Source organism: Hyperoodon ampullatus, assembly GCF_949752795.1.
Source record: "Hyperoodon ampullatus genome assembly, chromosome: X".
Lineage (NCBI taxonomy): Eukaryota > Metazoa > Chordata > Mammalia > Artiodactyla > Ziphiidae > Hyperoodon > Hyperoodon ampullatus.
The window spans coordinates 92,187,366-92,213,878 of NC_136913.1; positions in this window are offsets into that span (position 1 = coordinate 92,187,366).

Sequence of the window (26,513 nt, forward strand, 5' to 3'; positions counted from 1 at the left end):
TGGCAACTTTTCACTATGTACTCACTGGTGGAAGGGTCAAAGTATCTCTCAGGACCCCCTTAAATAAGGCCCTAATCTCATTCATGAGGGCTCCACCCTTATGACCTAGCCACCTCCCAGAGACACCACCTTCTAATACCGTTATTTTGGGGTTTAGGATTTCAACACATAGATTTGGGGGAAATGCAAGCATTCTATTTAGGATACCTACCCAATTTCCACACTGCCCACAAAGTGCCATGTCTAAACCCAAATAAAATCACATCATTTTCTTACTTTAAAAAGTCCAAAGTCTTCTGATTGACTGGCAGAGAACTTTTCTTCTTCAACCTTTCTCTCCATAACCTATTCCACATACTCCATTTCTCATCTGCATCTCTTCTATTTTTCTTTTTTGTTTGCTTTCTTTTTTTTTTTTTTTTTTGCGGTACACAGGCCTCTCACTGTTGTGGCCTCTCCTGCTGCGGAGCACAGGCTCCGGATGTGCAGGCTCAGCGGCCATGGCTAAGGGGCATAGCTGCTCCACGGCATGTGGGATCTTCCTGGACCGGGACACGAACCCGAGTCCCCTGCATCGGCAGGCGGACTCTCAACCACTGCGCCACCAGGGAAGCCCTCTACTTTTTTTTTAAGTTAATTTTTATTGAAGTATAGTTGCTTTACAATGTTGTTTTAGTTTCTGCTTTAGAGGAAAGTGAATCAGTTTTATGTATATGTATATCCCCTCTTTTTAAGACTTCCTGCGCATTTAGGTCACCACAGAGTATTGAGTAGAGTTCCCTGTGCTATATATTAGTTTCTCAGAAAGAGAGTTTTAGATCTGATCGTCCAAACAAAGGAATTTGAATTTCATCTGACATTCAACAGTAAGCTTTTGGAGGATTTGTGCAGGAAAATGACACCATCAGGAAGAAACTTTCAGTTACTTTCTGGAGGAAGAACTAGAAGAAAGAGAGACTGGGGACAAGGAGAGAAGTTAGGAGGGTGGTGCACACCTCTGCTTCCAGTCATGGCAGGCTAAGTCATTTGCACTCACCATCCCAATGAGGACAACTAAAAAATACTGGGTGAAATGTGAAAAAGAAATTATCTTCATTAAGCGCTAAGAAACTCTGAGGCTAAAATCTAGAAGAAAGCAAAAACCCAAATAGGAAAGCCCAGCACTCAAAGCCACTTTTGCCTGAGGGCATTAGCAAATCCAGAAGAAAGAATTGTGACACTGAGCTGTGGTTTTGGTGGCCTCATGGAAAAGAGACGAAAAGTTGAAGTTCTCATCCCCAGTGAGTAGATCTGATAAGCCCTCCAGCCACTCTAAAATAAGTGGCTACCCCTTTGGGATAATGGTGAACCAGAAGCAACAAGCCCTGGCATGGAATTGCAGTCTAGATATCCATCACCAGAGTGATCCAAGGAACTTCAAGCCCTGAACTTGGATTAAAGTGGTCTTGGACAGGTAGTGACCCCAGGCATTTCGCAGCAGCAAGTAAAAATGCTCTCTGCAGGAAGGTTCTGTCTTCCTATGCCTGAAATCAGTCTGATAAATAATTTTTCAATAGTATATTGGCACATAGTCAAAGATAAGTGGACACATAAGCAACAAAATACATTGTAAGTGACAGCTGAAAGAAAAACTAGGCAATGAAAACAAATTCACAAATATTTCAGATATCCGAATTATGAGACACAGACTATAGTCACTATGGCCTACTATAGTTCAAAAAATTTTTAAAAAGCTTTAAAATATTTTCAGGGAACAGAAAATCCTAAAAAGTGGCATAGCCAATTTGAAAAAGAATCAAACAGGACATCTAGGACTAAACAATATAACGATTGAGGGTTCAAAGTATGCGTTTAACAGAAGGCTAAACATAATCATTAGATGATGATAAATGCGATGAAGAGAAATAAACCTAAGAGAGAATTACGGAATTCGAAGATAGACCAAAGAAATCATCCAGAATTTTGCCTGGAGAAATGAATTATATGAAGAAAAATGTAGGATAAGAGACACAATGAATAGAGTGAAGAAGTCTAATATACATTTAATTTAAATCCTGGAAGGACACAACTGAGTAATGGGAAAGAAGATGATGGCCAGAAATTTTCCAGAGCAGATGAAATGCACCAATCCACAGATTCTAGAAGCCCAGTGAATTCTCAGCAGGATAAACAACAGATATTCACTCCTAGACACATCATAATGAAAGTGCAGGAAATCAGAAAGAATGAAGGCTATGTTAATGATCCAAGTTAGAGATAATGAATCTTGACCTTGGGCAGGAGCAGAAGAAATAAAGACAAGGGGATGGGCCTCTACACGCTTGCCTTAAGAATACCTTTTGCTCAGACTTACCATGAACGACTATTTTATAAGCATTCTCCATTTCATTCTTCATTAATAAAATACATTTGCTAACAAATCTATTTGTTAGAGCAACCTGACACCTAGGAGCTGTTCAAATTTTCTTAGTCATACATGAAAGGTCGTCATCTTATAAGTATGTCGTCTCATGGGCTATGAAAGGGGTGAGTATTCTCCATAGGAATTATGACGGTTAATTTTATGTGTCACCTTGATTGGGCTAAGGAAGAATTTCAAGTGCATAAACCTATTCCAGGAGCTATTAGGTCTGGAAAAGCTTCTGTTTGGATCTGCAGATCCTATTTAGGAGTGAGCTATGGAAATGAAGTCAGAGTGACCTTTCTTGTGTTCCATTTAATGCAAACATATTAAGAGAGCATCTTTACACTGAAATGCATTATTATGGCAACTTGCTTATACAGAACTTCACTTTGAATTTATTAAAAATAAATGGAAACGCTTATTTCACCTTGAGGATTATGTGTGGACCTTAACTGACAAAATGTACTCTCTACCCCATCCCACTGATCAGAAAATGGCCACCCTCCTCCAGAGGACGAATAATAATCATTTAATCCTCACTTCAGCTCTGTAAGGTAGGTATTATTCCTCCCATTTTCCAGCCGGGAGGGGAGATGATATAGTAGATGTCAGAGGTTAGACTCTGAAGCCAGACTGCCTGGGTTGGAATTTCACCTGTGCTACCCACTAGCCGTGGAATCTTAAGCAAGTTACATAGCTTCTCTGTGCCTCAGTTTCCTCATCTCTAGAGTAAGATAATATTAGGACTTCTTTAGAGGCTGCAATGAGTTAATTCATGGAAGGCACCTAAATTATTATGGCCAATCATACAATCAGTGCTCAAAATATGGAAAATCTACTTGTTCTAGAGTTACGAGGCCATTTTTTTGTGGCCACTTAATAGCACGAATGAGAAGGAAAAATATGCATCCCTGAAGCCGACTAGAAGAAGAAACATGGGTCATGGGAGCAGCCTGGCCTTATTATCCATAGTTCCTGAAATGAGCTGTGTGACCCTGACTGGGGGCAGGGGGAGGTGTCTACAAGGGTTGGAGAATGCACTCCAGGGGGAGCCAGTGCCTAAGATATGTCCCAAATGTGTCTGCCCAGCCAGAAGCTCCTGGAATCCCGCAGATGAGAGAAGGCCCTTTCCCACACAGGCTCCAGGAAGCGTTTAGAACCCCAAGGAATATACAAATTACTAAGCTCAATGAATCACAATAAATTCACTTTAAAAGTACTAGTTTACCCTCTTAATTTACAAGTGGCAATGTATGAAGCAACTGATTGTTCATCATAGTTTTTCTTTGGGAGACCTGAAGCAGTTTCTGGCTTACCCAGTAGGGATGTCAAACCCCTGAGTGACGCGCAACCACCTTATCACCTTACCTTATAATTTCTAATGGCTGGACTTCGTGTTCCGTTGTCATCACAGAATGTAAATGGTTTCAACTATTACTTTGTTCAAAGCCCTTAGTCCATATCAAACTACCTTCCCCTTTAATTTTCAGTTAAGACTCTCAAGTAGTTCCTAGAGCAGCTTCAGCATTTATACCTTTCTGTCAGCAGCTTTGTCTCAGATTTTCATGTGGATACAGCCTTGTTCACAATGGAGCCCAGGGCAAAATGCAGAATGTTTTTGTGTTTCTGATTTACTATAATGAGGGATAAGTGTGCTTAGGGCAATCACTCCCATGGAGAGCAAAGGGGAAATTTAGTGGAACATAATGTGTGTTGACTTGAGTAAGCCTCAGTCCCGTGCCCCTCCCTTGGGGTTGGATTCCAGTTTCTGACTACCCAAATGTGTTCACAATGCACACTGGAAGATGTAGCCCCATCTGGCAACACTGGAAATAAGCAAGGAGTCATAGGGCCCCTTAATACAGAGGAATTCCCCAGGTCACTGAGTTGGTGAACTCAAGGTGATCCGGTATTCCTCCATTCCTCATGATAGCAGTATTTATTGAGAGAGAACCATATGCCAGGTCTTGTGCCATGTACAGCCACACACACGGTCTGCCCACCGGGAAACGACTCCTTAGTTGAAATATAGATGATGAGCCAAGGAATTTCAAAACACATGGTGCAGTGATATACGTAAGAGGGGCTCCTGAACCAGGCTTGAGGGTTTGCAGAGAAAACTGGATGTCTGGGGCAGGAGTGAAAGGAAGTATTAATCTTCACACTTTTATGTCTTTCCCTCAACCCTGCCATAATTTATAGACAAGTCCTATTTTCTGAGTAAAATATAAATCCAACCACTTTCTAACACCTTGCTTTTGTCACTCTGGTCCAAGCTCCCATCGTCTCTCAGGTGGACTACTCCAATAGCCTCCTAATTGGCTTCCCCACTTCCAGTTTTATATCCTGTGGCAAATATCGTAGGTTAGCTCACTTGACTCCATTACAATCCCAATCACAGCAGGTAAGGCTTGATCGAGGTTGCAGACCAAGTCTACATTTCCTGAACTCCCCCCCTTATGGCCTGGATTCCACACATAGCTTAGCCTCTGCCAAGCAGATAATAAACCCCCATGAGATTTGGTGGGAGCAGGAACGTGGAGTCTATGCTGCTTCTTCTGTGGTTTCTGATTTCTCTTAGTGAGCATGGGCTCAGAAACTGTTGCTTCTCCTGCAGCAGTTATAATAGAGGTCCCAGGGTACAGTTCCTAGTTTTGTGGGTATCAAAAGGCAAGGCATGGGACATCAACTTTGTATAGATGGAGAAGGAGGCAATGTGGTCTCAAAGCCAAAATTTGTGATGCTCTCAGCAGAAACAGAGTGGTCCAATGTCTTCTTCACTTTCCACCCTCCTGATTGTACCAGTTCTGGGGTATTATTCAAGAAAACAATTCTGGAAATTATAACTACTACTTGAGTTAAAACAAACATGACCACCACCACCCCCGTGCAAAAGTCTCTTGTGCTTTTCCCTCATACACCCAGGTATTTTGTAGGCTCTTGTGATTTATCTATGCATGCCTGTTTTTGTACTTTGTAAAAATGGCCTCCTATAGAATGTTTTCTTGTGTGTGTCTGTTCTGTTTTCTTTTTCTGGCTTGATATCTTGATTCATAAGATTCATCTAACTTGTATGTAGCCAAGATTGTTCATTTTCTTTGCTGTATGACATTCCACTGATGCATATATCACTTCATATAACTACCAACTAGTTTTTGAATTTGGGTTGTGTCCAGTTCTGGACAATTACAAACAATGCAGCTCTGTGCATCCTTGGCCTTGTCATCTGCTTTGCATGGGCATGGGGTTCTCTAGGCGAAGCGCCTAGTGGTAGTATTAGTGGGTCCAGGGTAAATATATCTTAAACTTTGAGGGATACTGAATATTCCCGTTATTCAGTTCTAAATATTTCTTGATTTCCTCCAATCCAAGGATTAGTTAGTAGTATGCTATTTTGTTTCCAAACATTTGGGTGTTTTAAAGCTATCTCTGTGTTATTACCCACTGCGTTAAGCATTATCTTCAGAGAGCCTAGATTTCATGCCAGGGATACTTTGCAGTTTATTGAGGCTTCCTTTTTCTTAGTAAGGTCTATTTCTGTAAACGGTCAATATGCTCAACAGAATTTATGTTCTCTGCTTGTTGGGTATAAAGTTTTATAGTATCTAATAGCTCAAATGTATTATTGCTTAGGCCTTTGATATCACTGCTTATTTCTGTTTGCTTGGACGTTCATGTTCTGACAGTGGTGGGTTAAAATCTCCAGCTCTCATTGTTAACGTATCTATCAGTCCCTACAGTCATAAAATTTATCATTGAGGTTTAAGCTATCCTGCTATGCCACCTTCTATAACTCCCTCACGCTATCATCTACTGACCCTAGCCATCCACTGCTCTCTGCCCCATCCTACCACCTTCTACATGACTCCAATGTCCACATCAATCACTCAACAATTTGACGCTCTCATTTCCAATGAACATCTTTACAACATACTAGCCAACCCCTCTCACAGACACACTCTGGTTTATTCTTCACCCTAAACTACTCTACCTCTCACATCTAAAATGAAAATATCCCAGTGTTGGACCGCAAGCCCCTGGCCATGCTGCTCTCTCATTCTTCCACTCTCTCTACACGTGTTCTTTTATCTCACTGAGCCCTCCTATTCCTTGGCCTCTCTATTTTCTGCCCATCTGCACTCTCCCTCTTCTGTCTCTCCCTCCTGTCACTATTCATTTGGTTTGGGGTTCTCCCTATTTTTTTTCTGGCCCAGCCGCGCAGCTTGCTGGGATCTTAGTTCCCCAACCCGGGATCGAACCCGGGCCCCCAGCCACTGCCGTGTCCTAACCACTGGACCGCCAGGGTATTCCCTGGGGTTTCTCCTCTTTTCCTTCTTTTCCTGCTCCCACTCTGGCATACTAAGTTCTCAATACATCTACCACCGCTTATTCTTCTACGCTTATAACACCTTCTGTATCTCTACATCCAGTTATCACCCACAGCCAATCAACTGTTGACTTTCAGTTCTATACACTTCTTCATGTGCTTTCAATACCCCTACCTTAGTCTAGGACTTCAGCATCTCTCACATAAATCACTGCTACAATGAGCACTCCATTCTTGCTCCTCTCTGATCCTTTCTTCACATTGCTTTCAGAGTGACATTTCTAACACACAAATTATTTCCCAAATTAGAGCCCCTTGATGGCTTCTTGTAGCCTTAAGAATGAAGTCTCCACTGCTGTCTCTGGGGAAACGCAGATGGCCAACAGGCACATGCATACATGTTCAACATCACTAATCACCTCACAAAAGGACACACATAACAAATTTTGGCGAGGATGTGGAGAAAAGGGAACCATCCTACACAGTTTCGCGGGAGTGTAAGCTGTTGCAGCCACTGTGGAAAACAGTATGGATATTTCTCAGAAAACTAAAAATAGAACTACCATACGACCCAACAATTCCACCGCTGGGCATCAATCTGTAAAAATCAAAAACATGCATTCAAAAACATGCATGGACCGCAATATTCATAGCAGTGTCATTTACAATTGCCAGTGTATGGAAGCACTCTGTGTCTTTCAATGGATGAATGGACAAAGAAGATGTGAGGTATATATACAAATAAATACTAATCAGCCATAAAAAAAAAGTTCCCATTTCCAGCAACATGGATGGACTTGGAGGGTGTTATGTTAAGGTAAATAAGTGAGCCAGAGAAAGACAAATACTCAGTAAATTAAAAAGAATTAATGACTGGCTGAATTAATGGACATAGAAATGAATGTAGAACAGACATAAGAAAGGGTATGTCTTCAACAACACACATGCTGCAGAGAGCAGAGAAAGGGCAGGGCTTATTTGGAAACCACCTAATAAGTTGGTATTACTAGGTCTACAGAGATAGTGGGCTCTTTTGTGTGCGTATTAAATGCCAAATTTATTGTGTATGCAGTACGGTCATCAAAATTTTCTTACAGGAATTTGGCATGGCCAGAGTTGGGTTTTAGGAAGGTTAACTTAGCAAGTATATGAAGCATGTATCTGTGGGGAAAGACACAGAGGTAGGAGAAGGTCAGGAGTCTAGGGCAAAGTTCAGGCAAGAAGTAATGAAGGTAATGATACTAAGAGTTGGCAAGAATGTGGAGCAAATAGAAGTCTCATCCTCTGCTCTTGGGAATATGAACTAGTACAACCGTTTTTTAAGATAATTGGTGTTACCTAGTAAACTGAACTTGGGCAGAACCTAGGACCCAGAAATTTCATGTCTAGGCCTATACTGTAGATCAGGGTTTCTCAACTGTTGCCATTTTGAAAAGATAATTCTGGGTTGTAGAGGACTGTCCTGTGCATTGTAGGATATTTAGCAGTATCCTTGGCCTCCACCCACTAGATGCCAGTAGCACACCCTCAATTATGACACCCAAAACGTTTCCAGACGTTATCAAATATCACCCTGGCTGGGGCGGATGGGGAAGTGCGGAGAATTGCTCTCAACTGAGAAACTAGAGAAACTCTTGTATATGGGCATAGCGGGTTATGAATGAGGAAGTTCATCGCAAAATAATTTGCAAAAGCATAAAGCTGGAAACAAGCCACATGTCCATCAACAGGAAATAGACATATTGTGGAATTTTCATATGATGTATAACTATAGAGCAATGATTAATGATAACAACAGTTGCACACATCAGCATGGATAAATACCACAAACACAAAATTGCGGGGGTAGAGAAAGAGCAAGACAAGTAATACATCTAGTATAATTAGATTTACATAAACTCCAAAATGGAAAAGAAATAACATTATTTAAGGGAACATTCCTCTGCAGTGAATGTATAAAAATGTGAATTATTATCCCAGTTCAGGATCATGGTTACCTCTGGGAAGGAATGAGGGGATGAACCTGGAAGGGCACAGGGGGGCCTCCAAGGCATTAGCCGTGTTCTAGTTCTCAAGCTTGGTGGTGAGTACACAGGTTTACATATTATTAAGATATACCTTACATATATGCTGTATTATCTTCTGTATACATGAAACAGTTCATAAAATTTGTCAGGAAGTGATGCGGTCTAAAATAACGCAGGAAAACGGAGAGAAAGGCAACAGAGTAAATAACTAATTGGATGAGAGACAGAGACAGAGAGAGAGAGGGAAGAGCCAACCTTTAGGTGCCTCTTTGAATCATTTTAAATTTATTTTCTTCATAGAATTGGGGATGAAATCAATTCCTTATCTATAAACACACATAATTCATTGCTCAGACTTCTACGAAATGTACATTTTATGCCTCAACACGGATCCTACTATATGACGTGATTCACAGGACTGGATAATACCACATTTCACAAAACACCATTGTCTGAGAATCCTGCCCTGTTAGACTTGTAAACCTGTACTCATTTGTATTCCTTGGAGTTATAAGCATCTGAAAATAGGTGGCTTAGAGTAAAAGTGATTCTTCATCACTAACTTTAGTGTCATTAGCATATACATAACTGGCACATGAAACTGTTTCCAACTCCGGCACCCATCCTACCCCTCTGTTTTTCTCCCAATGGTCACCTCTCATGTAGTGGAATAAAAGCAGAATTTTTGGATCAAATTCTTTCAGAAGATGGAGCCATAACCAAGGAAAATATCAGAACATCCTAACCTTTCCTGGACAAGGCAGAGAGGGACAAGACAGGTCTTTTCCTAGAAAAAGCACAGAGTTTTCAAGGTTGAAGGACTCATTGAAAACATATATTATACATGTGGATACAGAAAAACCCACAAACACCCAGGAAAATAGGAAACGCAGGATTTGTCCCTGACCTAATTTAGGGACCGTCTCTCAGAGACTCAGAGAAACCTGATATGTTACAGCTATAGCAAACCCTCAGAGCAGCAAGCCTGAGCTTCCTCCCTCAACATGAGAGGCTTCAGGTGCATACATGTGGATAACGTAACCCACTTGTCCTGTTACCTGTATACAAGGCCATCACCTCGTAGACATCTCTCAGTCCTGAGAGTATAACACTGACAGTGCAACTCAGCCCTCAGAAGCACACACTCAGTGAAGAGGAACACACATGCGTCTTGGCGCTTGGGACATGCGGCCACCAGGGGAGTAAATTCAGGGCCCTAGGTAACTGGAGCTCGGTAAGGGGCAGGGATAAGGACTCCAAGCATGCACCAAAAAAGGCTTAACTCAAAAAGAGGTGTGCATGCGTTTGTCTAAAGTGAACCTCCTGGGACTTCCCTAGCTGTCCAGTGGTTAAGACTCTGCGCTCCCAATGCAGGGGGCACGGGTTCTAGGCCTGGTCGGGGATCTAATATCCTGCATGCTGCACGATGTGGCGAAAAAAAAATTGTAGAAAAATAAAGTGAACCTCCAAAAATTCTTAAGCCCAGGTAAAGGTCTTTAATATTAACTATTAACTATAGTTAATACGCTAACTATATTAACACAGAAATACACACACACACAAACCCTGCTGGCATGGCATGTACCATACAGAAGCAAACCAACTTGAGGACTTTTGAGGGACCGTACATGGATAAATTTCTACTTGGACTGTTCTTTCATTAAACAATGGTGACAAAAGGCCTCGTGCCTTTTTCTGTTGTTGTTCTAGCCATGAGGAATACTCTGTGTGACTACATGATAATGCATTTTTAAATGTCAACACCAGTGACAGGAGAAAGGGTTGTGGACAGCTTGCACTCACTTCACTTTAAGACGTTTATCAAGCATCTACGAAGCAGAAAACACAGTGCTTTAGGAGAGAGAAATCAATAAAAGCCTTTAAGTTCCGAACATGTCAGAAGCTCCCATTTTAGGGAGCTGGGGCGATACACACATAAATAAATAATGTTAATCTACTCTAGGATACGAGAGGAACTAGCATGGAAAACAGAAAATGTATTGATGCTAACCAGGAAGCTCTCAAGCAGCCTTAACTAAATATAGAAATAAGGCTTTGTACCCTCAAACCCCTGGTCCTTCCCTTCTCTGATCGTCTGCTCTGCTCAAGTACCACTTCACTCTTTTCCCTTAAAGAAGTTCCAGATACTAGGCCCATTTCCTCTTTTAATTTTCATTAAATTAGGACATATTTCAGACCTCGACAAAGGTACAGAGAATGCTACACCCATGCAACCATCAGCCGTCTTAAGAAACGTAAGCTTACAAAAAAAATTGAAACCCCTTGTACCCCTCCCCAACTGAATTCTCCCTATCTTTCCATACATTTAACCACTGTCTTAAATAAGTTTATTGTTCTCATACACACATTTCTGCATACTACATATGCATGCATTACTCCTATGTATGCCTTTTACTACAAATAGATGTATCTATAATCAACCTAATAATTTTCCATGCCTTTAAACGTCGTATGTGCATAGTATCATAATGCTTTTATTGTTTTGGAACTAGGTTTTTCGGTCATCTATTTGTCCCTTCCACTACTGAATCTTTGCCCCTTGTTATAAGCTGAATTGTGTCCCCGCAAAAGATATGTTGAAGTCTTGAAACCTGGAACCTGTAAATGTGACCTTATTTGGAAATAGGGTATTTGTAGGTGTAATAAAGATCAGATGAGGTCATACTGGATTAGGGTGGGCCCTTCATCCAATATGACTGGTGTCCTTATAAGAAGAGAAAGAACACAGAAACAGAGACACAGGGGAAAACAGTATGTAAAGATGAAGAAAGAGACTGGAATTCTGCATTTACAAGCCGAGCGATGCCAAGGATTGACAGAAACCACAAGAAACTAGGAGAGAGGCAGGGAACAGATTCTTCCTCGGAGCCTCCAGAAGGAACCAACCCTGCTGACACTTTAAACTCAGACTTCTGGCCCCCAGAACTGTGAGAGAATAAATTTCCGTTGTTTTAAGCCAATTGATTTGTGATAATTTATTACGGTAAACCTAGGAAACTAACACCTCCCTCCGGGAGGTCTTTGTGTCTCAGGCCCCTGAGAATTCTAGTACCTTCCTCAGTCCAGATCTTACCATCCTGTTCAGTTTACCTGCAATAGTACCAAGTCAGTGAATTAAGGCTGGTTCTACTGTAGGTGTAGTTAAACGTTTCCCCCACTGCTCTAAAGCAGTGGTTCTCAAACTTTAGTGTGCTTCAGTAGCACTTGGAGGACTTGTAAAAACCTGATGGCTAGCAGCCTACCTTCAGAATATCCAATCCAGTAGGTCTGGGGCAGGGTCTGAGAATTTGCATTTCAAACAAGTTCCCAGCTGATGCTGATGCTGCTGCTGCTGCTGCTGCTGCTGCTCCATGGCAGGCCAACAGCACCATCTGGTCCCCAGGCAAGCTAGGTCATCCATCAGTTTCTTTCAATAACATATACTAGAGGCTGGGCCACCATCTCTATCATCACACAAGTGGTTTATAATCTAATATTTTAATTTATTTGAGGCTGCTATAAAAGGATGTCAAACAGGCTTACCAAATACTTGAAAGAAATCCCTTTCAATGACAGTAAGGTGGGCCGAAATAAATAGAACAAAGATACATTGGAGTCAGTGTTATTTATGCTAAAAAAAAAAAACCTCTGCAGCTTATTCATGTCAAACAAGCTTTTATTTTCAATGTGAACAATACTGTCAAATTTATATGTAAAAGGTAAGAATAAAGTCAGATAGCAGTTAATATCATTTTGGGATGTTGAACTTTGAAACAAAATCTGTGTTGTGGGCTAATGAAAACTAGAATCTCCGTGAAGAACAAATTCTTCTTTTCTTTCGCTGTCCACTTCTTTTTATGTCTCCCAACTGTAGGATGGGATAAGAGTCAATTAACAATTGTACACCAATAACATGCACCAGGGACTTTCTAAATATGAGCCAATACTATGTACATCTCCTGGCTCTCCAAGGAGAAAACAAAATGTTTTCTTCTTGTAACCCAGACCCTTGGTTGTCAGGGTGCACATCATTTCATCACACCAACCACATCTCTCTCTTGCCAACCACTATATATGTTAGTTTTTTTTTTCTTGAAAGGCCACTCTGTGATTTAAATGTCTTTCCACCTTAAGAGCCTATGCTCCTTACCAAATCATAAATCCCTTATAATCCCAGACCTTCAGTTTCCGTATCTGTATAATGAGAATGAGGCTGTTATCAAACATCCACAGGTGTGAAAATTAAGAAAGGGAGAAAGAAAGAGTGTGATACTGAGAGAGAGAGAGAGAGATGAGAGAGAGAAAGGAAAAGATGAATGGGTGGCGGAAAGGGAAACTAGGATTGAATTACCAACTCAGTGATAGCCAATAATAATACTATGGCTCATTTTCTTTCCTTTTGAATAAAACATCTAAATTGAACTAATATTTGTGAATTACTCATGAAATGCAGTCTTATTTGAAATCCTTAGCTTCTTACTACTTTGTAAGGAGTCACCATTTCAAAGGCATTGCTATTCCAAGAGATTTCATTTCTGTGGCCAGGTGATGAAGGTACAGCTAGTGCACAGCTTAGTCGCTTTAGCTGCTTCTCCTGGTGACCAGTCTCTAAAAATATAGGTCTCTATATTTTAGACCTCTAAAAAAATATAGGTCTCTATTTACAGGTCTGATAAATTTCCCATCTGCAGTAGACTTAAAGCTCTGGGACAATGGACTTGTGGCTGTAAATGAAATACATTTCAGAACACACTTCTTTCCATACCATCTAGAATACAAGTACATTATTAACATTAAACTGTTTTTCCAAAACTAAATTTCAACAATTTTTTCTTATTTACTTTACAAAAAAAATTAAAAACATGATAGATAGCTAGTGGGAAGCAGCTGCATAGCACAGGGAGATCAGCTCGGAGCTCTGTGACCACCTAGACGGGTGGGATAGGGAGGGTGGGAGGGAGACGCAAGTGGGAAGAGAAATGGGGATATAGGTATACTATAGGTGATTCACTTTGGTATAAAGCAGAAACTAACACACCCCTGTAAAGCAATTATACTCCCATAAAGATGTTAAAAAGATAAACAAAAAAATAGATTAAGGATGTAAACAAAACAAAACATAAAGCTGTCAGTAACAGGTATATGTCAGGACCGGTTGCACTATACAATAATACCTTGTCTTCTCCAGAACTGCCCTCTGCTGAGACCATATCCAGCTTCGGTCCTTCTTCTGCTTTTTCATCTCCATCCTCTTTCTCTTCCTCAGCATTTTCATAATGATATTCACTCTCTTCTTTAGTGTCGAATGATACGGACTTTGGCATCACAAGGTGGTGGGAAACATTTCCCGATTTAAAATCAGCAGCAGAATCTAGTTCTCTGCTCTCAGGAGGATCTGGAGAAGAGAAATATGTCAGAAAATAAATAAATAAATAAATAAAGAAGAAGAATAGCTGGTCATGTTCCTACTGGTTGATACAGCACTTCCTTGGCCCTCACACTTCTGCTGCTTGACAGTTTTCACAACATTTTCCCCCTCTTTCCAGTAGATCTCACACACACTGTGCTGCGGATTATTTCTGGCCCTTTGGAGAAGGGATCGAAATCATTTGATCCTGCGAGCAATTTTGTATGTTTCTGCCAGAACGTCACTGGAAAATGTTCACCCCATTTCAAGACAAATTCTACCGCGAACCTCATTGATTCCTCAACCACTGAAAAGTGCCCCTGTGCCATTTCATCATTTTCTCAGGTCATCCTACTAAGAAGCTTAACATTTTTAGAAGCCCGTCAACCAAAAGTGAGGTATGCCACTCGTTTGCCCTTCAGTTCGTAGAAGGCAGCATACTTTTTCTCAAGATCCTAAAGTTCTTTAGAGAATTGGGCTTCTACCTGTGCATACCGTGCCTGAAGGTTTTTGAGAGCTTTGACCCGCTGCTTAACCGCCAGAGGCCAGCGCTGAGTGCACCTCACCCTGCCTTTGAGGCCGATGCCCAGTCAGGGGCTGCAAGGGACAGGGGACTGGGCCGCCCCTCGCCAGCCTCGGCCCCGTCGTCGGGTCCACACGCCCCAGCCTCCCAGGACTCGGAGGCATCAGCCAGGACCTCGCACGCCCAGAACTCGGCCTCCACTACCGCCGCCGCAGGTTCCTCTGCCTCCTGGGATGCCGCCCCCTCTGCAGGTTCCCGCAGCTCCCAGGGCGGGGGGCCCTCTGCCTGGTACTCGCCCCGCCAGACCTCACCTGTCTCTCCCAGGTCTTCCTGACCCTGAGGAGGCGCGGCATCCTCTGCAGGGTCCGAGGGCCGTCGCGAGCAGCGACTGACCATCACGAATTCGGCGTGGGGCCCGGCCACGACACGGACGCGGTAGTGGCCGTGGGGCACAAGGCAATGGGCCGCATCCCAGCGCAGGGACTGAAACTGCGCCGCGGGTGCCCCATGGCCCGCGACCACTCCCGCGCCTCCCTGCCCATGCTCGTCCTCCTCTTCTGTCTCTTCCTCCTCCTCGACCTCTTCCTCAGTTTCCACCCCCTCTTCTGACTGGTACTCAGCCTCCTCCTGGTCCTCGATGTCTAATTCAAGCTCTTCCTCCTCCTCCTCCTCCTCCTCCTCCACCAGCTCTGCATCCCAGTCTTCTTCCACTGCGGCCTGGGCGGCCTCCTGCCCACCGTCCTCCCTGTGAAGGGCTCTGGAGAGCCCCAGGGAGGCCAGAAGGGCCGCGTCCCCCTCGACTCCATCCATCCCTCCCGAACGGGAGGCACGGACCCCGAGGGCACTGGGGTCGCCACCCGCCCCGCCTCCAGCTCCGTCCTGGCCACCTGGGATCGGCCCACGCTCCTCGGTGGCAGACATGGCAGGAGGGACACGCCACACACGGATCGGGCTGCAGTGACGACCGCGGGGAAGATGGCGGCCACCGGGCTGGGTGTCGCTGAGGGAGGGGATGCTGTTGGCAGCGGGGCCTCCGGGACGGGGTGGGGGCTGCAGAGAAGCCGGCTGCCCAGGGGACCAGAGTCGGAGAAAATGCCTCTGGGAGCCCCGCTACGGGAAGAGCAGACGGCCTGCCCGCCGAGCGCCCCGGCGAGACTGGGCCGAGGCCGCTGCGCACAGGGCGGGAAAGAGCTTGATTGGCTGCTGACGGGAGGCGAAACTTAGAAGGGCCAACGAGGGGCCACTTCCTCCAGCGCCGACTCTAAGCTCATTTGCCAGCAGCCAAGGATTGACAGCACCACCGTCCAATGAGTGATCAAGGTCTTCAGTTTCCCTGGAGGCCTTAAAGGCCCAGCTCACCCTCAGCCTCTGTGAGCGCACAGGAATCCCTTCCTTTTCATTCCACCACTGCAAGAGCAAAACTACAATGCGCCTAAAGGGCGGCGCCCTGGGGTATGGGAACCTGCATGTGTTCCCCAATTGCCACCCTGGGGCAGCTCACGCTGATACAGACACACTTAGTTCAAAAACGAGAGAGAGAGAGAAGGTGTATAGATCAAATCTCAGCAACGCTTAAAACCTCCCACAGGAGACAGCAAGAGAATTTGGAGGTTTTAATGCTGTTAAGGCTCCTTAGAAAAGGACATACAGAGTCGATATGGATGCAGTGAGAATGGAGAGTGGAAGAAGCAGTAAAGACAGGAGCTGGAGAGTGTTTCATCAGGGCTCCCCAATTCCGTTGCAGCCTCCAAGAAATGCAGACAGACAGAGAGAGGGAAGAGAGACAGAGAGAGAGAGAGAGAGAGAGAGAGAGAGAGAGAGAGATTTCTTTTAAAGTCTGGGCTGAGCACCTGCTCTGCACTGGATTGTGCACACCCCTTGCCTCCCAAATTCATACGAGAAGCCCGTCCCCAGCCCCACCCCACCCCCAGGAGATGGTATTTGGAGACTGGGTCTTTGGTAGGTCATTCAGTTTTGGTAAGGTCAGGAGGCTGGGGTCCACACATTGGGATTATTGCCCTTACAGGAAGAGACCATAGATGGTACTCTCCTCCCACCACCCCAACGTGAAGCCACAGGAAGAAGGCGGCTATCTTCAAGCCAAAACGAGGGCCCTCACCAAGAACTCCACCATGCTGGCACCCTGACTTTGGGCTTCCTAGCCTCCAGAACTGTGAGAGAATAAATTTCGGTTGTTTTAAGCCACCTGCTTTGTGGTAATTTGTTACGGTAAACCTAGGAAACTAACACCTCCCTCCGGGAGGTCTTTGTGTCTCAGGCCCCTGAGAATTCTAGTACCTTCCTCAGTCCAGATCTTACCATCCTGTTCAGTTTACCTGCAATAGTACCAAGTCAGTGAATTAAGGCTGGTTCTACTGTAGGTGTAGTTAAACGTTTCCCCCACTGCTCTAAAGCAGTGGTTCTCAAACTTTAGTGTGCTTCAGTAGCACTTGGAGGACTTGTAAAAACCTGATGGCTAGCAGCCTACCTTCAGAATATCCAATCCAGTAGGTCTGGGGCAGGGTCTGAGAATTTGCATTTCAAACAAGTTCCCAGCTGATGCTGATGCTGCTGCTGCTGCTGCTGCTGCTGCTCCATGGCAGGCCAATAGCACCATCTGGTCCCCAGGCAAGCTAGGTCATCCATCAGTTTCTTTCAATAACATATACTAGAGGCTGGGCCACCATCTCTATCATCACACAAGTGGTTTATAATCTAATATTTTAATTTATTTGAGGCTGCTATAAAAGGATGTCAAACAGGCTTACCAAATACTTGAAAGAAATCCCTTTCAATGACAGTAAGGTGGGCCGAAATAAATAGAACAAAGATACATTGGAGTCAGTGTTATTTATGCTAAAAAAAAAAACCTCTGCAGCTTATTCATGTCAAACAAGCTTTTATTTTCAATGTGAACAATACTGTCAAATTTATATGTAAAAGGTAAGAATAAAGTCAGATAGCAGTTAATATCATTTTGGGATGTTGAACTTTGAAACAAAATCTGTGTTGTGGGCTAATGAAAACTAGAATCTCCGTGAAGAACAAATTCTTCTTTTCTTTCGCTGTCCACTTCTTTTTATGTCTCCCAACTGTAGGATGGGATAAGAGTCAATTAACAATTGTACACCAATAACATGCACCAGGGACTTTCTAAATATGAGCCAATACTATGTACATCTCCTGGCTCTCCAAGGAGAAAACAAAATGTTTTCTTCTTGTAACCCAGACCCTTGGTTGTCAGGGTGCACATCATTTCATCACACCAACCACATCTCTCTCTTGCCAACCACTATATATGTTAGTTTTTTTTTCTTGAAAGGCCACTCTGTGATTTAAATGTCTTTCCACCTTAAGAGCCTATGCTCCTTACCAAATCATAAATCCCTTATAATCCCAGACCTTCAGTTTCCGTATCTGTATAATGAGAATGAGGCTGTTATCAAACATCCACAGGTGTGAAAATTAAGAAAGGGAGAAAGAAAGAGTGTGATACTGAGAGAGAGAGAGAGAGATGAGAGAGAGAAAGGAAAAGATGAATGGGTGGCGGAAAGGGAAACTAGGATTGAATTACCAACTCAGTGATAGCCAATAATAATACTATGGCTCATTTTCTTTCCTTTTGAATAAAACATCTAAATTGAACTAATATTTGTGAATTACTCATGAAATGCAGTCTTATTTGAAATCCTTAACTTCTTACTACTTTGTAAGGAGTCACCGTCTCAAAGGCATTGCTATTCCAAGAGACTTCATTTCTGTGGCCAGGTGATGAAGGTACAGCTAGTGCACAGCTTAGTCGCTTTAGCTGCTTCTCCTGGTGACCAGTCTCTAAAAATATAGGTCTCTATATTTTAGACCTCTAAAAAAATATAGGTCTCTATTTCCAGGTCTGATAAATTTCCCATCTGCAGTAGACTTAAAGCTCCGGGACAATGGACTTGTGGCTGTAAATGAAATACATTTCAGAACACACTTCTTTCCATACCATCTAGAATACAAGTACATTATTAACATTAAACTGTTTTTCCAAAACTAAATTTCAACAATTTTTTCTTATTTACTTTACAAAAAAAATTAAAAACATGATAGATAGCTAGTGGGAAGCAGCTGCATAGCACAGGGAGATCAGCTCGGAGCTCTGTGACCACCTAGACGGGTGGGATAGGGAGGGTGGGAGGGAGACGCAAGTGGGAAGAGAAATGGGGATATAGGTATACTATAGGTGATTCACTTTGGTATAAAGCAGAAACTAACACACCCCTGTAAAGCAATTATACTCCCATAAAGATGTTAAAAAGATAAACAAAAAAATAGATTAAGGATGTAAACAAAACAAAACATAAAGCTGTCAGTAACAGGTATATGTCAGGACCGGTTGCACTATACAATAATACCTTGTCTTCTCCAGAGCTGCCCTCTGCTGAGACCATATCCAGCTTCGGTCCTTCTTCTGCTTTTTCATCTCCATCCTCTTTCTCTTCCTCAGCATTTTCATAATGATATTCACTCTCTTCTTTAGTGTCGAATGATACGGACTTTGGCATCACAAGGTGGTGGGAAACATTTCCCGATTTAAAATCAGCAGCAGAATCTAGTTCTCTGCTCTCAGGAGGATCTGGAGAAGAGAAATATGTCAGAAAATAAATAAATAAATAAATAAAGAAGAAGAATAGCTGGTCATGTTCCTACTGGTTGATACAGCACTTCCTTGGCCCTCACACTTCTGCTGCTTGACAGTTTTCACAACATTTTCCCCCTCTTTCCAGTAGATCTCACACACACTGTGCTGCGGATTATTTCTGGCCCTTTGGAGAAGGGATCGAAATCATTTGATCCTGCGAGCAATTTTGTATGTTTCTGCCAGAACGTCACTGGAAAATGTTCACCCCATTTCAAGACAAATTCTACCGCGAACCTCATTGATTCCTCAACCACTGAAAAGTGCCCCTGTGCCATTTCATCATTTTCTCAGGTCATCCTACTAAGAATCTTAACATTTTTAGAAGCCCGTCAACCAAAAGTGAGGTATGCCACTCGTTTGCCCTTCAGTTCGTAGAAGGCAGCATACTTTTTCTCAAGACCCTAAAGTTCTTTAGAGAATTGGGCTTCTACCTGTGCATACCGTGCCTGAAGGTTTTTGAGAGCTTTGACCCGCTGCTTAACCACCAGAGGCCAGCGCTGAGTGCACCTCACCCTGCCTTTGAGGCCGATGCCCAGTCAGGAGCTGCAAGGGACAGGGGACTGGGCCGCCCCTCGCCAGCCTCGGCCCCGTCGTCGGGTCCACACGCCCCAGCCTCCCAGGACTCAGAGGCATCAGCCAGGACCTCGCACGCCCAGAACTCGGCCTCCACTACCGCCGCCGCAGGTTCCTCTGCCTCCTGGGATGCCGCCCCCTCTGCAGGTTCCCGCAGCTCCCAGGGCGGGGGGCCCTCTGCCTGGTACTCGCCCCACCAGACCTCACCTGTCTCTCCCAGGTCTTCCTGACCCTGAGGAGGCGCGGCATCCTCTGCAAGGTCCGAGGGCCGTCGCGAGCAGCGACTGACCATCACGAATTCGGCGTGGGGCCCGGCCACGACACGGACGCGGTAGTGGCCGTGGGGCACAAGGCAATGGGCCGCATCCCGGCGCAGGGACTGAAACTGCGCCGCGGGCGCCCCATGGCCCGCGACCACTCCCGCGCCTCCCTGCCCATGCTCGTCCTCCTCTTCTGTCTCTTCCTCCTCCTCGACCTCTTCCTCAGTTTCCAGCCCCTCTTCTGACTGGTACTCAGCCTCCTCCTGGTCCTCGATGTCTAATTCAAGCTCTTCCTCCTCCTCCTCCTCCTCCACCAGCTCTGCATCCCAGTCTTCTTCCACTGCGGCCTGGGCGGCCTCCTGCCCACCGTCCTCCCCGTGAAGGGCTCTGGAGAGCCCCAGGGAGGCCAGAAGGGCCGCGTCCCCCTCGACTCCATCCATCCCTCCCGAAGGGGAGGCACGGACCCCGAGGGCACTGGGGTCGCCACCCGCCCCGCCTCCAGCTCCGTCCTGGCCACCTGGGATCGGCCCACGCTCCTCGGTGGCAGACATGGCAGGAGGGACACGCCACACACGGATCAGGCTGCAGTGACGACCGCGGGGAAGATGGCGGCCACCGGGCTGGGTGTCGCTGAGGGAGGGGATGCTGTTGGCAGCGGGGCCTCCGGAACGGGGTGGGGGCTGCAGAGAAGCCGGCTGCCCAGGGGACCAGAGTCGGAGAAAATGCCTCTGGGAGCCCCGCTACGGGAAGAGCAGACGGCCTGCCCGCCGAGCGCCCCGGCGAGACTGGGCCGAGGCCGCTGCGCACAGGGCGGGAAAGAGCTTGATTGGCTGCTGACGGGAGGCGAAACTTAGAAGGGCCAACGAGGGGCCACTTCCTCCAGCGCCGACTCTAAGCTCATTTGCCAGCAGCCAAGGATTGACAGCACCACCGTCCAATGAGTGATCAAGGTCTTCAGTTTCCCTGGAGGCCTTAAAGGCCCAGCTCACCCTCAGCCTCTGTGAGCGCACAGGAATCCCTTCCTTTTCATTCCACCACTGCAAGAGCAAAACTACAATGCGCCTAAAGGGCGGCGCCCTGGGGTATGGGAACCTGCATGTGTTCCCCAATTGCCACCCTGGGGCAGCTCACGCTGATACAGACACACTTAGTTCAAAAACGAGAGAGAGAGAGAAGGTGTATAGATCAAATCTCAGCAACGCTTAAAACCTCCCACAGGAGACAGCAAGAGAATTTGGAGGTTTTAATGCTGTTAAGGCTCCTTAGAAAAGGACATACAGAGTCGATATGGATGCAGTGAGAATGGAGAGTGGAAGAAGCAGTAAAGACAGGAGCTGGAGAGTGTTTCATCAGGGCTCCCCAATTCCGTTGCAGCCTCCAAGAAATGCAGACAGACAGAGAGAGGGAAGAGAGACAGAGAGAGAGAGAGAGAGAGAGAGAGAGAGAGAGAGAGAGATTTCTTTTAAAGTCTGGGCTGAGCACCTGCTCTGCACTGGATTGTGCACACCCCTTGCCTCCCAAATTCATACGAGAAGCCCGTCCCCAGCCCCACCCCACCCCCAGGAGATGGTATTTGGAGACTGGGTCTTTGGTAGGTCATTCAGTTTTGGTAAGGTCAGGAGGCTGGGGTCCACACATTGGGATTATTGCCCTTACAGGAAGAGACCATAGATGGTACTCTCCTCCCACCACCCCAACGTGAAGCCACAGGAAGAAGGCGGCTATCTTCAAGCCAAAACGAGGGCCCTCACCAAGAACTCCACCATGCTGGCACCCTGACTTTGGGCTTCCTAGCCTCCAGAACTGTGAGAGAATAAATTTCGGTTGTTTTAAGCCACCTGCTTTGTGGTAATTTGTTACGGTAAACCTAGGAAACTAACACCTCCCTCCGGGAGGTCTTTGTGTCTCAGGCCCCTGAGAATTCTAGTACCTTCCTCAGTCCAGATCTTACCATCCTGTTCAGTTTACCTGCAATAGTACCAAGTCAGTGAATTAAGGCTGGTTCTACTGTAGGTGTAGTTAAACGTTTCCCCCACTGCTCTAAAGCAGTGGTTCTCAAACTTTAGTGTGCTTCAGTAGCACTTGGAGGACTTGTAAAAACCTGATGGCTAGCAGCCTACCTTCAGAATATCCAATCCAGTAGGTCTGGGGCAGGGTCTGAGAATTTGCATTTCAAACAAGTTCCCAGCTGATGCTGATGCTGATGCTGCTGCTGCTGCTGCTGCTCCATGGCAGGCCAACAGCACCATCTGGTCCCCAGGCAAGCTAGGTCATCCATCAGTTTCTTTCAATAACATATACTAGAGGCTGGGCCACCATCTCTATCATCACACAAGTGGTTTATAATCTAATATTTTAATTTATTTGAGGCTGCTATAAAAGGATGTCAAACAGGCTTACCAAATACTTGAAAGAAATCCCTTTCAATGACAGTAAGGTGGGCCGAAATAAATAGAACAAAGATACATTGGAGTCAGTGTTATTTATGCTAAAAAAAAAACCTCTGCAGCTTATTCATGTCAAACAAGCTTTTATTTTCAATGTGAACAATACTGTCAAATTTATATGTAAAAGGTAAGAATAAAGTCAGATAGCAGTTAATATCATTTTGGGATGTTGAACTTTGAAACAAAATCTGTGTTGTGGGCTAATGAAAACTAGAATCTCCGTGAAGAACAAATTCTTCTTTTCTTTCGCTGTCCACTTCTTTTTATGTCTCCCAACTGTAGGATGGGATAAGAGTCAATTAACAATTGTACACCAATAACATGCACCAGGGACTTTCTAAATATGAGCCAATACTATGTACATCTCCTGGCTCTCCAAGGAGAAAACAAAATGTTTTCTTCTTGTAACCCAGACCCTTGGTTGTCAGGGTGCACATCATTTCATCACACCAACCACATCTCTCTCTTGCCAACCACTATATATGTTAGTTTTTTTTTCTTGAAAGGCCACTCTGTGATTTAAATGTCTTTCCACCTTAAGAGCCTATGCTCCTTACCAAATCATAAATCCCTTATAATCCCAGACCTTCAGTTTCCGTATCTGTATAATGAGAATGAGGCTGTTATCAAACATCCACAGGTGTGAAAATTAAGAAAGGGAGAAAGAAAGAGTGTGATACTGAGAGAGAGAGAGAGAGATGAGAGAGAGAAAGGAAAAGATGAATGGGTGGCGGAAAGGGAAACTAGGATTGAATTACCAACTCAGTGATAGCCAATAATAATACTATGGCTCATTTTCTTTCCTTTTGAATAAAACATCTAAATTGAACTAATATTTGTGAATTACTCATGAAATGCAGTCTTATTTGAAATCCTTAACTTCTTACTACTCTGTAAGGAGTCACCGTCTCAAAGGCATTGCTATTCCAAGAGACTTCATTTCTGTGGCCAGGTGATGAAGGTACAGCTAGTGCACAGCTTAGTCGCTTTAGCTGCTTCTCCTGGTGACCAGTCTCTAAAAATATAGGTCTCTATATTTTAGACCTCTAAAAAAATATAGGTCTCTATTTCCAGGTCTGATAAATTTCCCATCTGCAGTAGACTTAAAGCTCCGGGACAATGGACTTGTGGCTGTAAATGAAATACATTTCAGAACACACTTCTTTCCATACCATCTAGAATACAAGTACATTATTAACATTAAACTGTTTTTCCAAAACTAAATTTCAACAATTTTTTCTTATTTACTTTACAAAAAAAATTAAAAACATGATAGATAGCTAGTGGGAAGCAGCTGCATAGCACAGGGAGATCAGCTCGGAGCTCTGTGACCACCTAGACGGGTGGGATAGGGAGGGTGGGAGGGAGACGCAAGTGGGAAGAGAAATGGGGATATAGGTATACTATAGGTGATTCACTTTGGTATAAAGCAGAAACTAACACACCCCTGTAAAGCAATTATACTCCCATAAAGATGTTAAAAAGATAAACAAAAAAATAGATTAAGGATGTAAACAAAACAAAACATAAAGCTGTCAGTAACAGGTATATGTCAGGACCGGTTGCACTATACAATAATACCTTGTCTTCTCCAGAGCTGCCCTCTGCTGAGACCATATCCAGCTTCGGTCCTTCTTCTGCTTTTTCATCTCCATCCTCTTTCTCTTCCTCAGCATTTTCATAATGATATTCACTCTCTTCTTTAGTGTCGAATGATACGGACTTTGGCATCACAAGGTGGTGGGAAACATTTCCCGATTTAAAATCAGCAGCAGAATCTAGTTCTCTGCTCTCAGGAGGATCTGGAGAAGAGAAATATGTCAGAAAATAAATAAATAAATAAATAAAGAAGAAGAATAGCTGGTCATGTTCCTACTGGTTGATACAGCACTTCCTTGGCCCTCACACTTCTGCTGCTTGACAGTTTTCACAACATTTTCCCCCTCTTTCCAGTAGATCTCACACACACTGTGCTGCGGATTATTTCTGGCCCTTTGGAGAAGGGATCGAAATCATTTGATCCTGCGAGCAATTTTGTATGTTTCTGCCAGAACGTCACTGGAAAATGTTCACCCCATTTCAAGACAAATTCTACCGCGAACCTCATTGATTCCTCAACCACTGAAAAGTGCCCCTGTGCCATTTCATCATTTTCTCAGGTCATCCTACTAAGAATCTTAACATTTTTAGAAGCCCGTCAACCAAAAGTGAGGTATGCCACTCGTTTGCCCTTCAGTTCGTAGAAGGCAGCATACTTTTTCTCAAGATCCTAAAGTTCTTTAGAGAATTGGGCTTCTACCTGTGCATACCGTGCCTGAAGGTTTTTGAGAGCTTTGACCCGCTGCTTAACCGCCAGAGGCCAGCGCTGAGTGCACCTCACCCTGCCTTTGAGGCCGATGCCCAGTCAGGAGCTGCAAGGGACAGGGGACTGGGCCGCCCCTCGCCAGCCTCGGCCCCGTCGTCGGGTCCACACGCCCCAGCCTCCCAGGACTCGGAGGCATCAGCCAGGACCTCGCACGCCCAGAACTCGGCCTCCACTACCGCCGCCGCAGGTTCCTCTGCCTCCTGGGATGCCGCCCCCTCTGCAGGTTCCCGCAGCTCCCAGGGCGGGGGGCCCTCTGCCTGGTACTCGCCCCGCCAGACCTCACCTGTCTCTCCCAGGTCTTCCTGACCCTGAGGAGGCGCGGCATCCTCTGCAAGGTCCGAGGGCCGTCGCGAGCAGCGACTGACCATCACGAATTCGGCGTGGGGCCCGGCCACGACACGGACGCGGTAGTGGCCGTGGGGCACAAGGCAATGGGCCGCATCCCGGCGCAGGGACTGAAACTGCGCCGCGGGCGCCCCATGGCCCGCGACCACTCCCGCGCCTCCCTGCCCATGCTCGTCCTCCTCTTCTGTCTCTTCCTCCTCCTCGACCTCTTCCTCAGTTTCCACCCCCTCTTCTGACTGGTACTCAGCCTCCTCCTGGTCCTCGATGTCTAATTCAAGCTCTTCCTCCTCCTCCTCCTCCTCCTCCTCCACCAGCTCTGCATCCCAGTCTTCTTCCACTGCGGCCTGGGCGGCCTCCTGCCCACCGTCCTCCCCGTGAAGGGCTCTGGAGAGCCCCAGGGAGGCCAGAAGGGCCGCGTCCCCCTCGACTCCATCCATCCCTCCCGAAGGGGAGGCACGGACCCCGAGGGCACTGGGGTCGCCACCCGCCCCGCCTCCAGCTCCGTCCTGGCCACCTGGGATCGGCCCACGCTCCTCGGTGGCAGACATGGCAGGAGGGACACGCCACACACGGATCAGGCTGCAGTGACGACCGCGGGGAAGATGGCGGCCACCGGGCTGGGTGTCGCTGAGGGAGGGGATGCTGTTGGCAGCGGGGCCTCCGGGACGGGGTGGGGGCTGCAGAGAAGCCGGCTGCCCAGGGGACCAGAGTCGGAGAAAATGCCTCTGGGAGCCCCGCTACGGGAAGAGCAGACGGCCTGCCCGCCGAGCGCCCCGGCGAGACTGGGCCGAGGCCGCTGCGCACAGGGCGGGAAAGAGCTTGATTGGCTGCTGACGGGAGGCGAAACTTAGAAGGGCCAACGAGGGGCCACTTCCTCCAGCGCCGACTCTAAGCTCATTTGCCAGCAGCCAAGGATTGACAGCACCACCGTCCAATGACTGATCAAGGTCTTCAGTTTCCCTGGAGGCCTTAAAGGCCCAGCTCACCCTCAGCCTCTGTGAGCGCACAGGAATCCCTTCCTTTTCATTCCACCACTGCAAGAGCAAAACTACAATGCGCCTAAAGGGCGGCGCCCTGGGGTATGGGAACCTGCATGTGTTCCCCAATTGCCACCCTGGGGCAGCTCACGCTGATACAGACACACTTAGTTC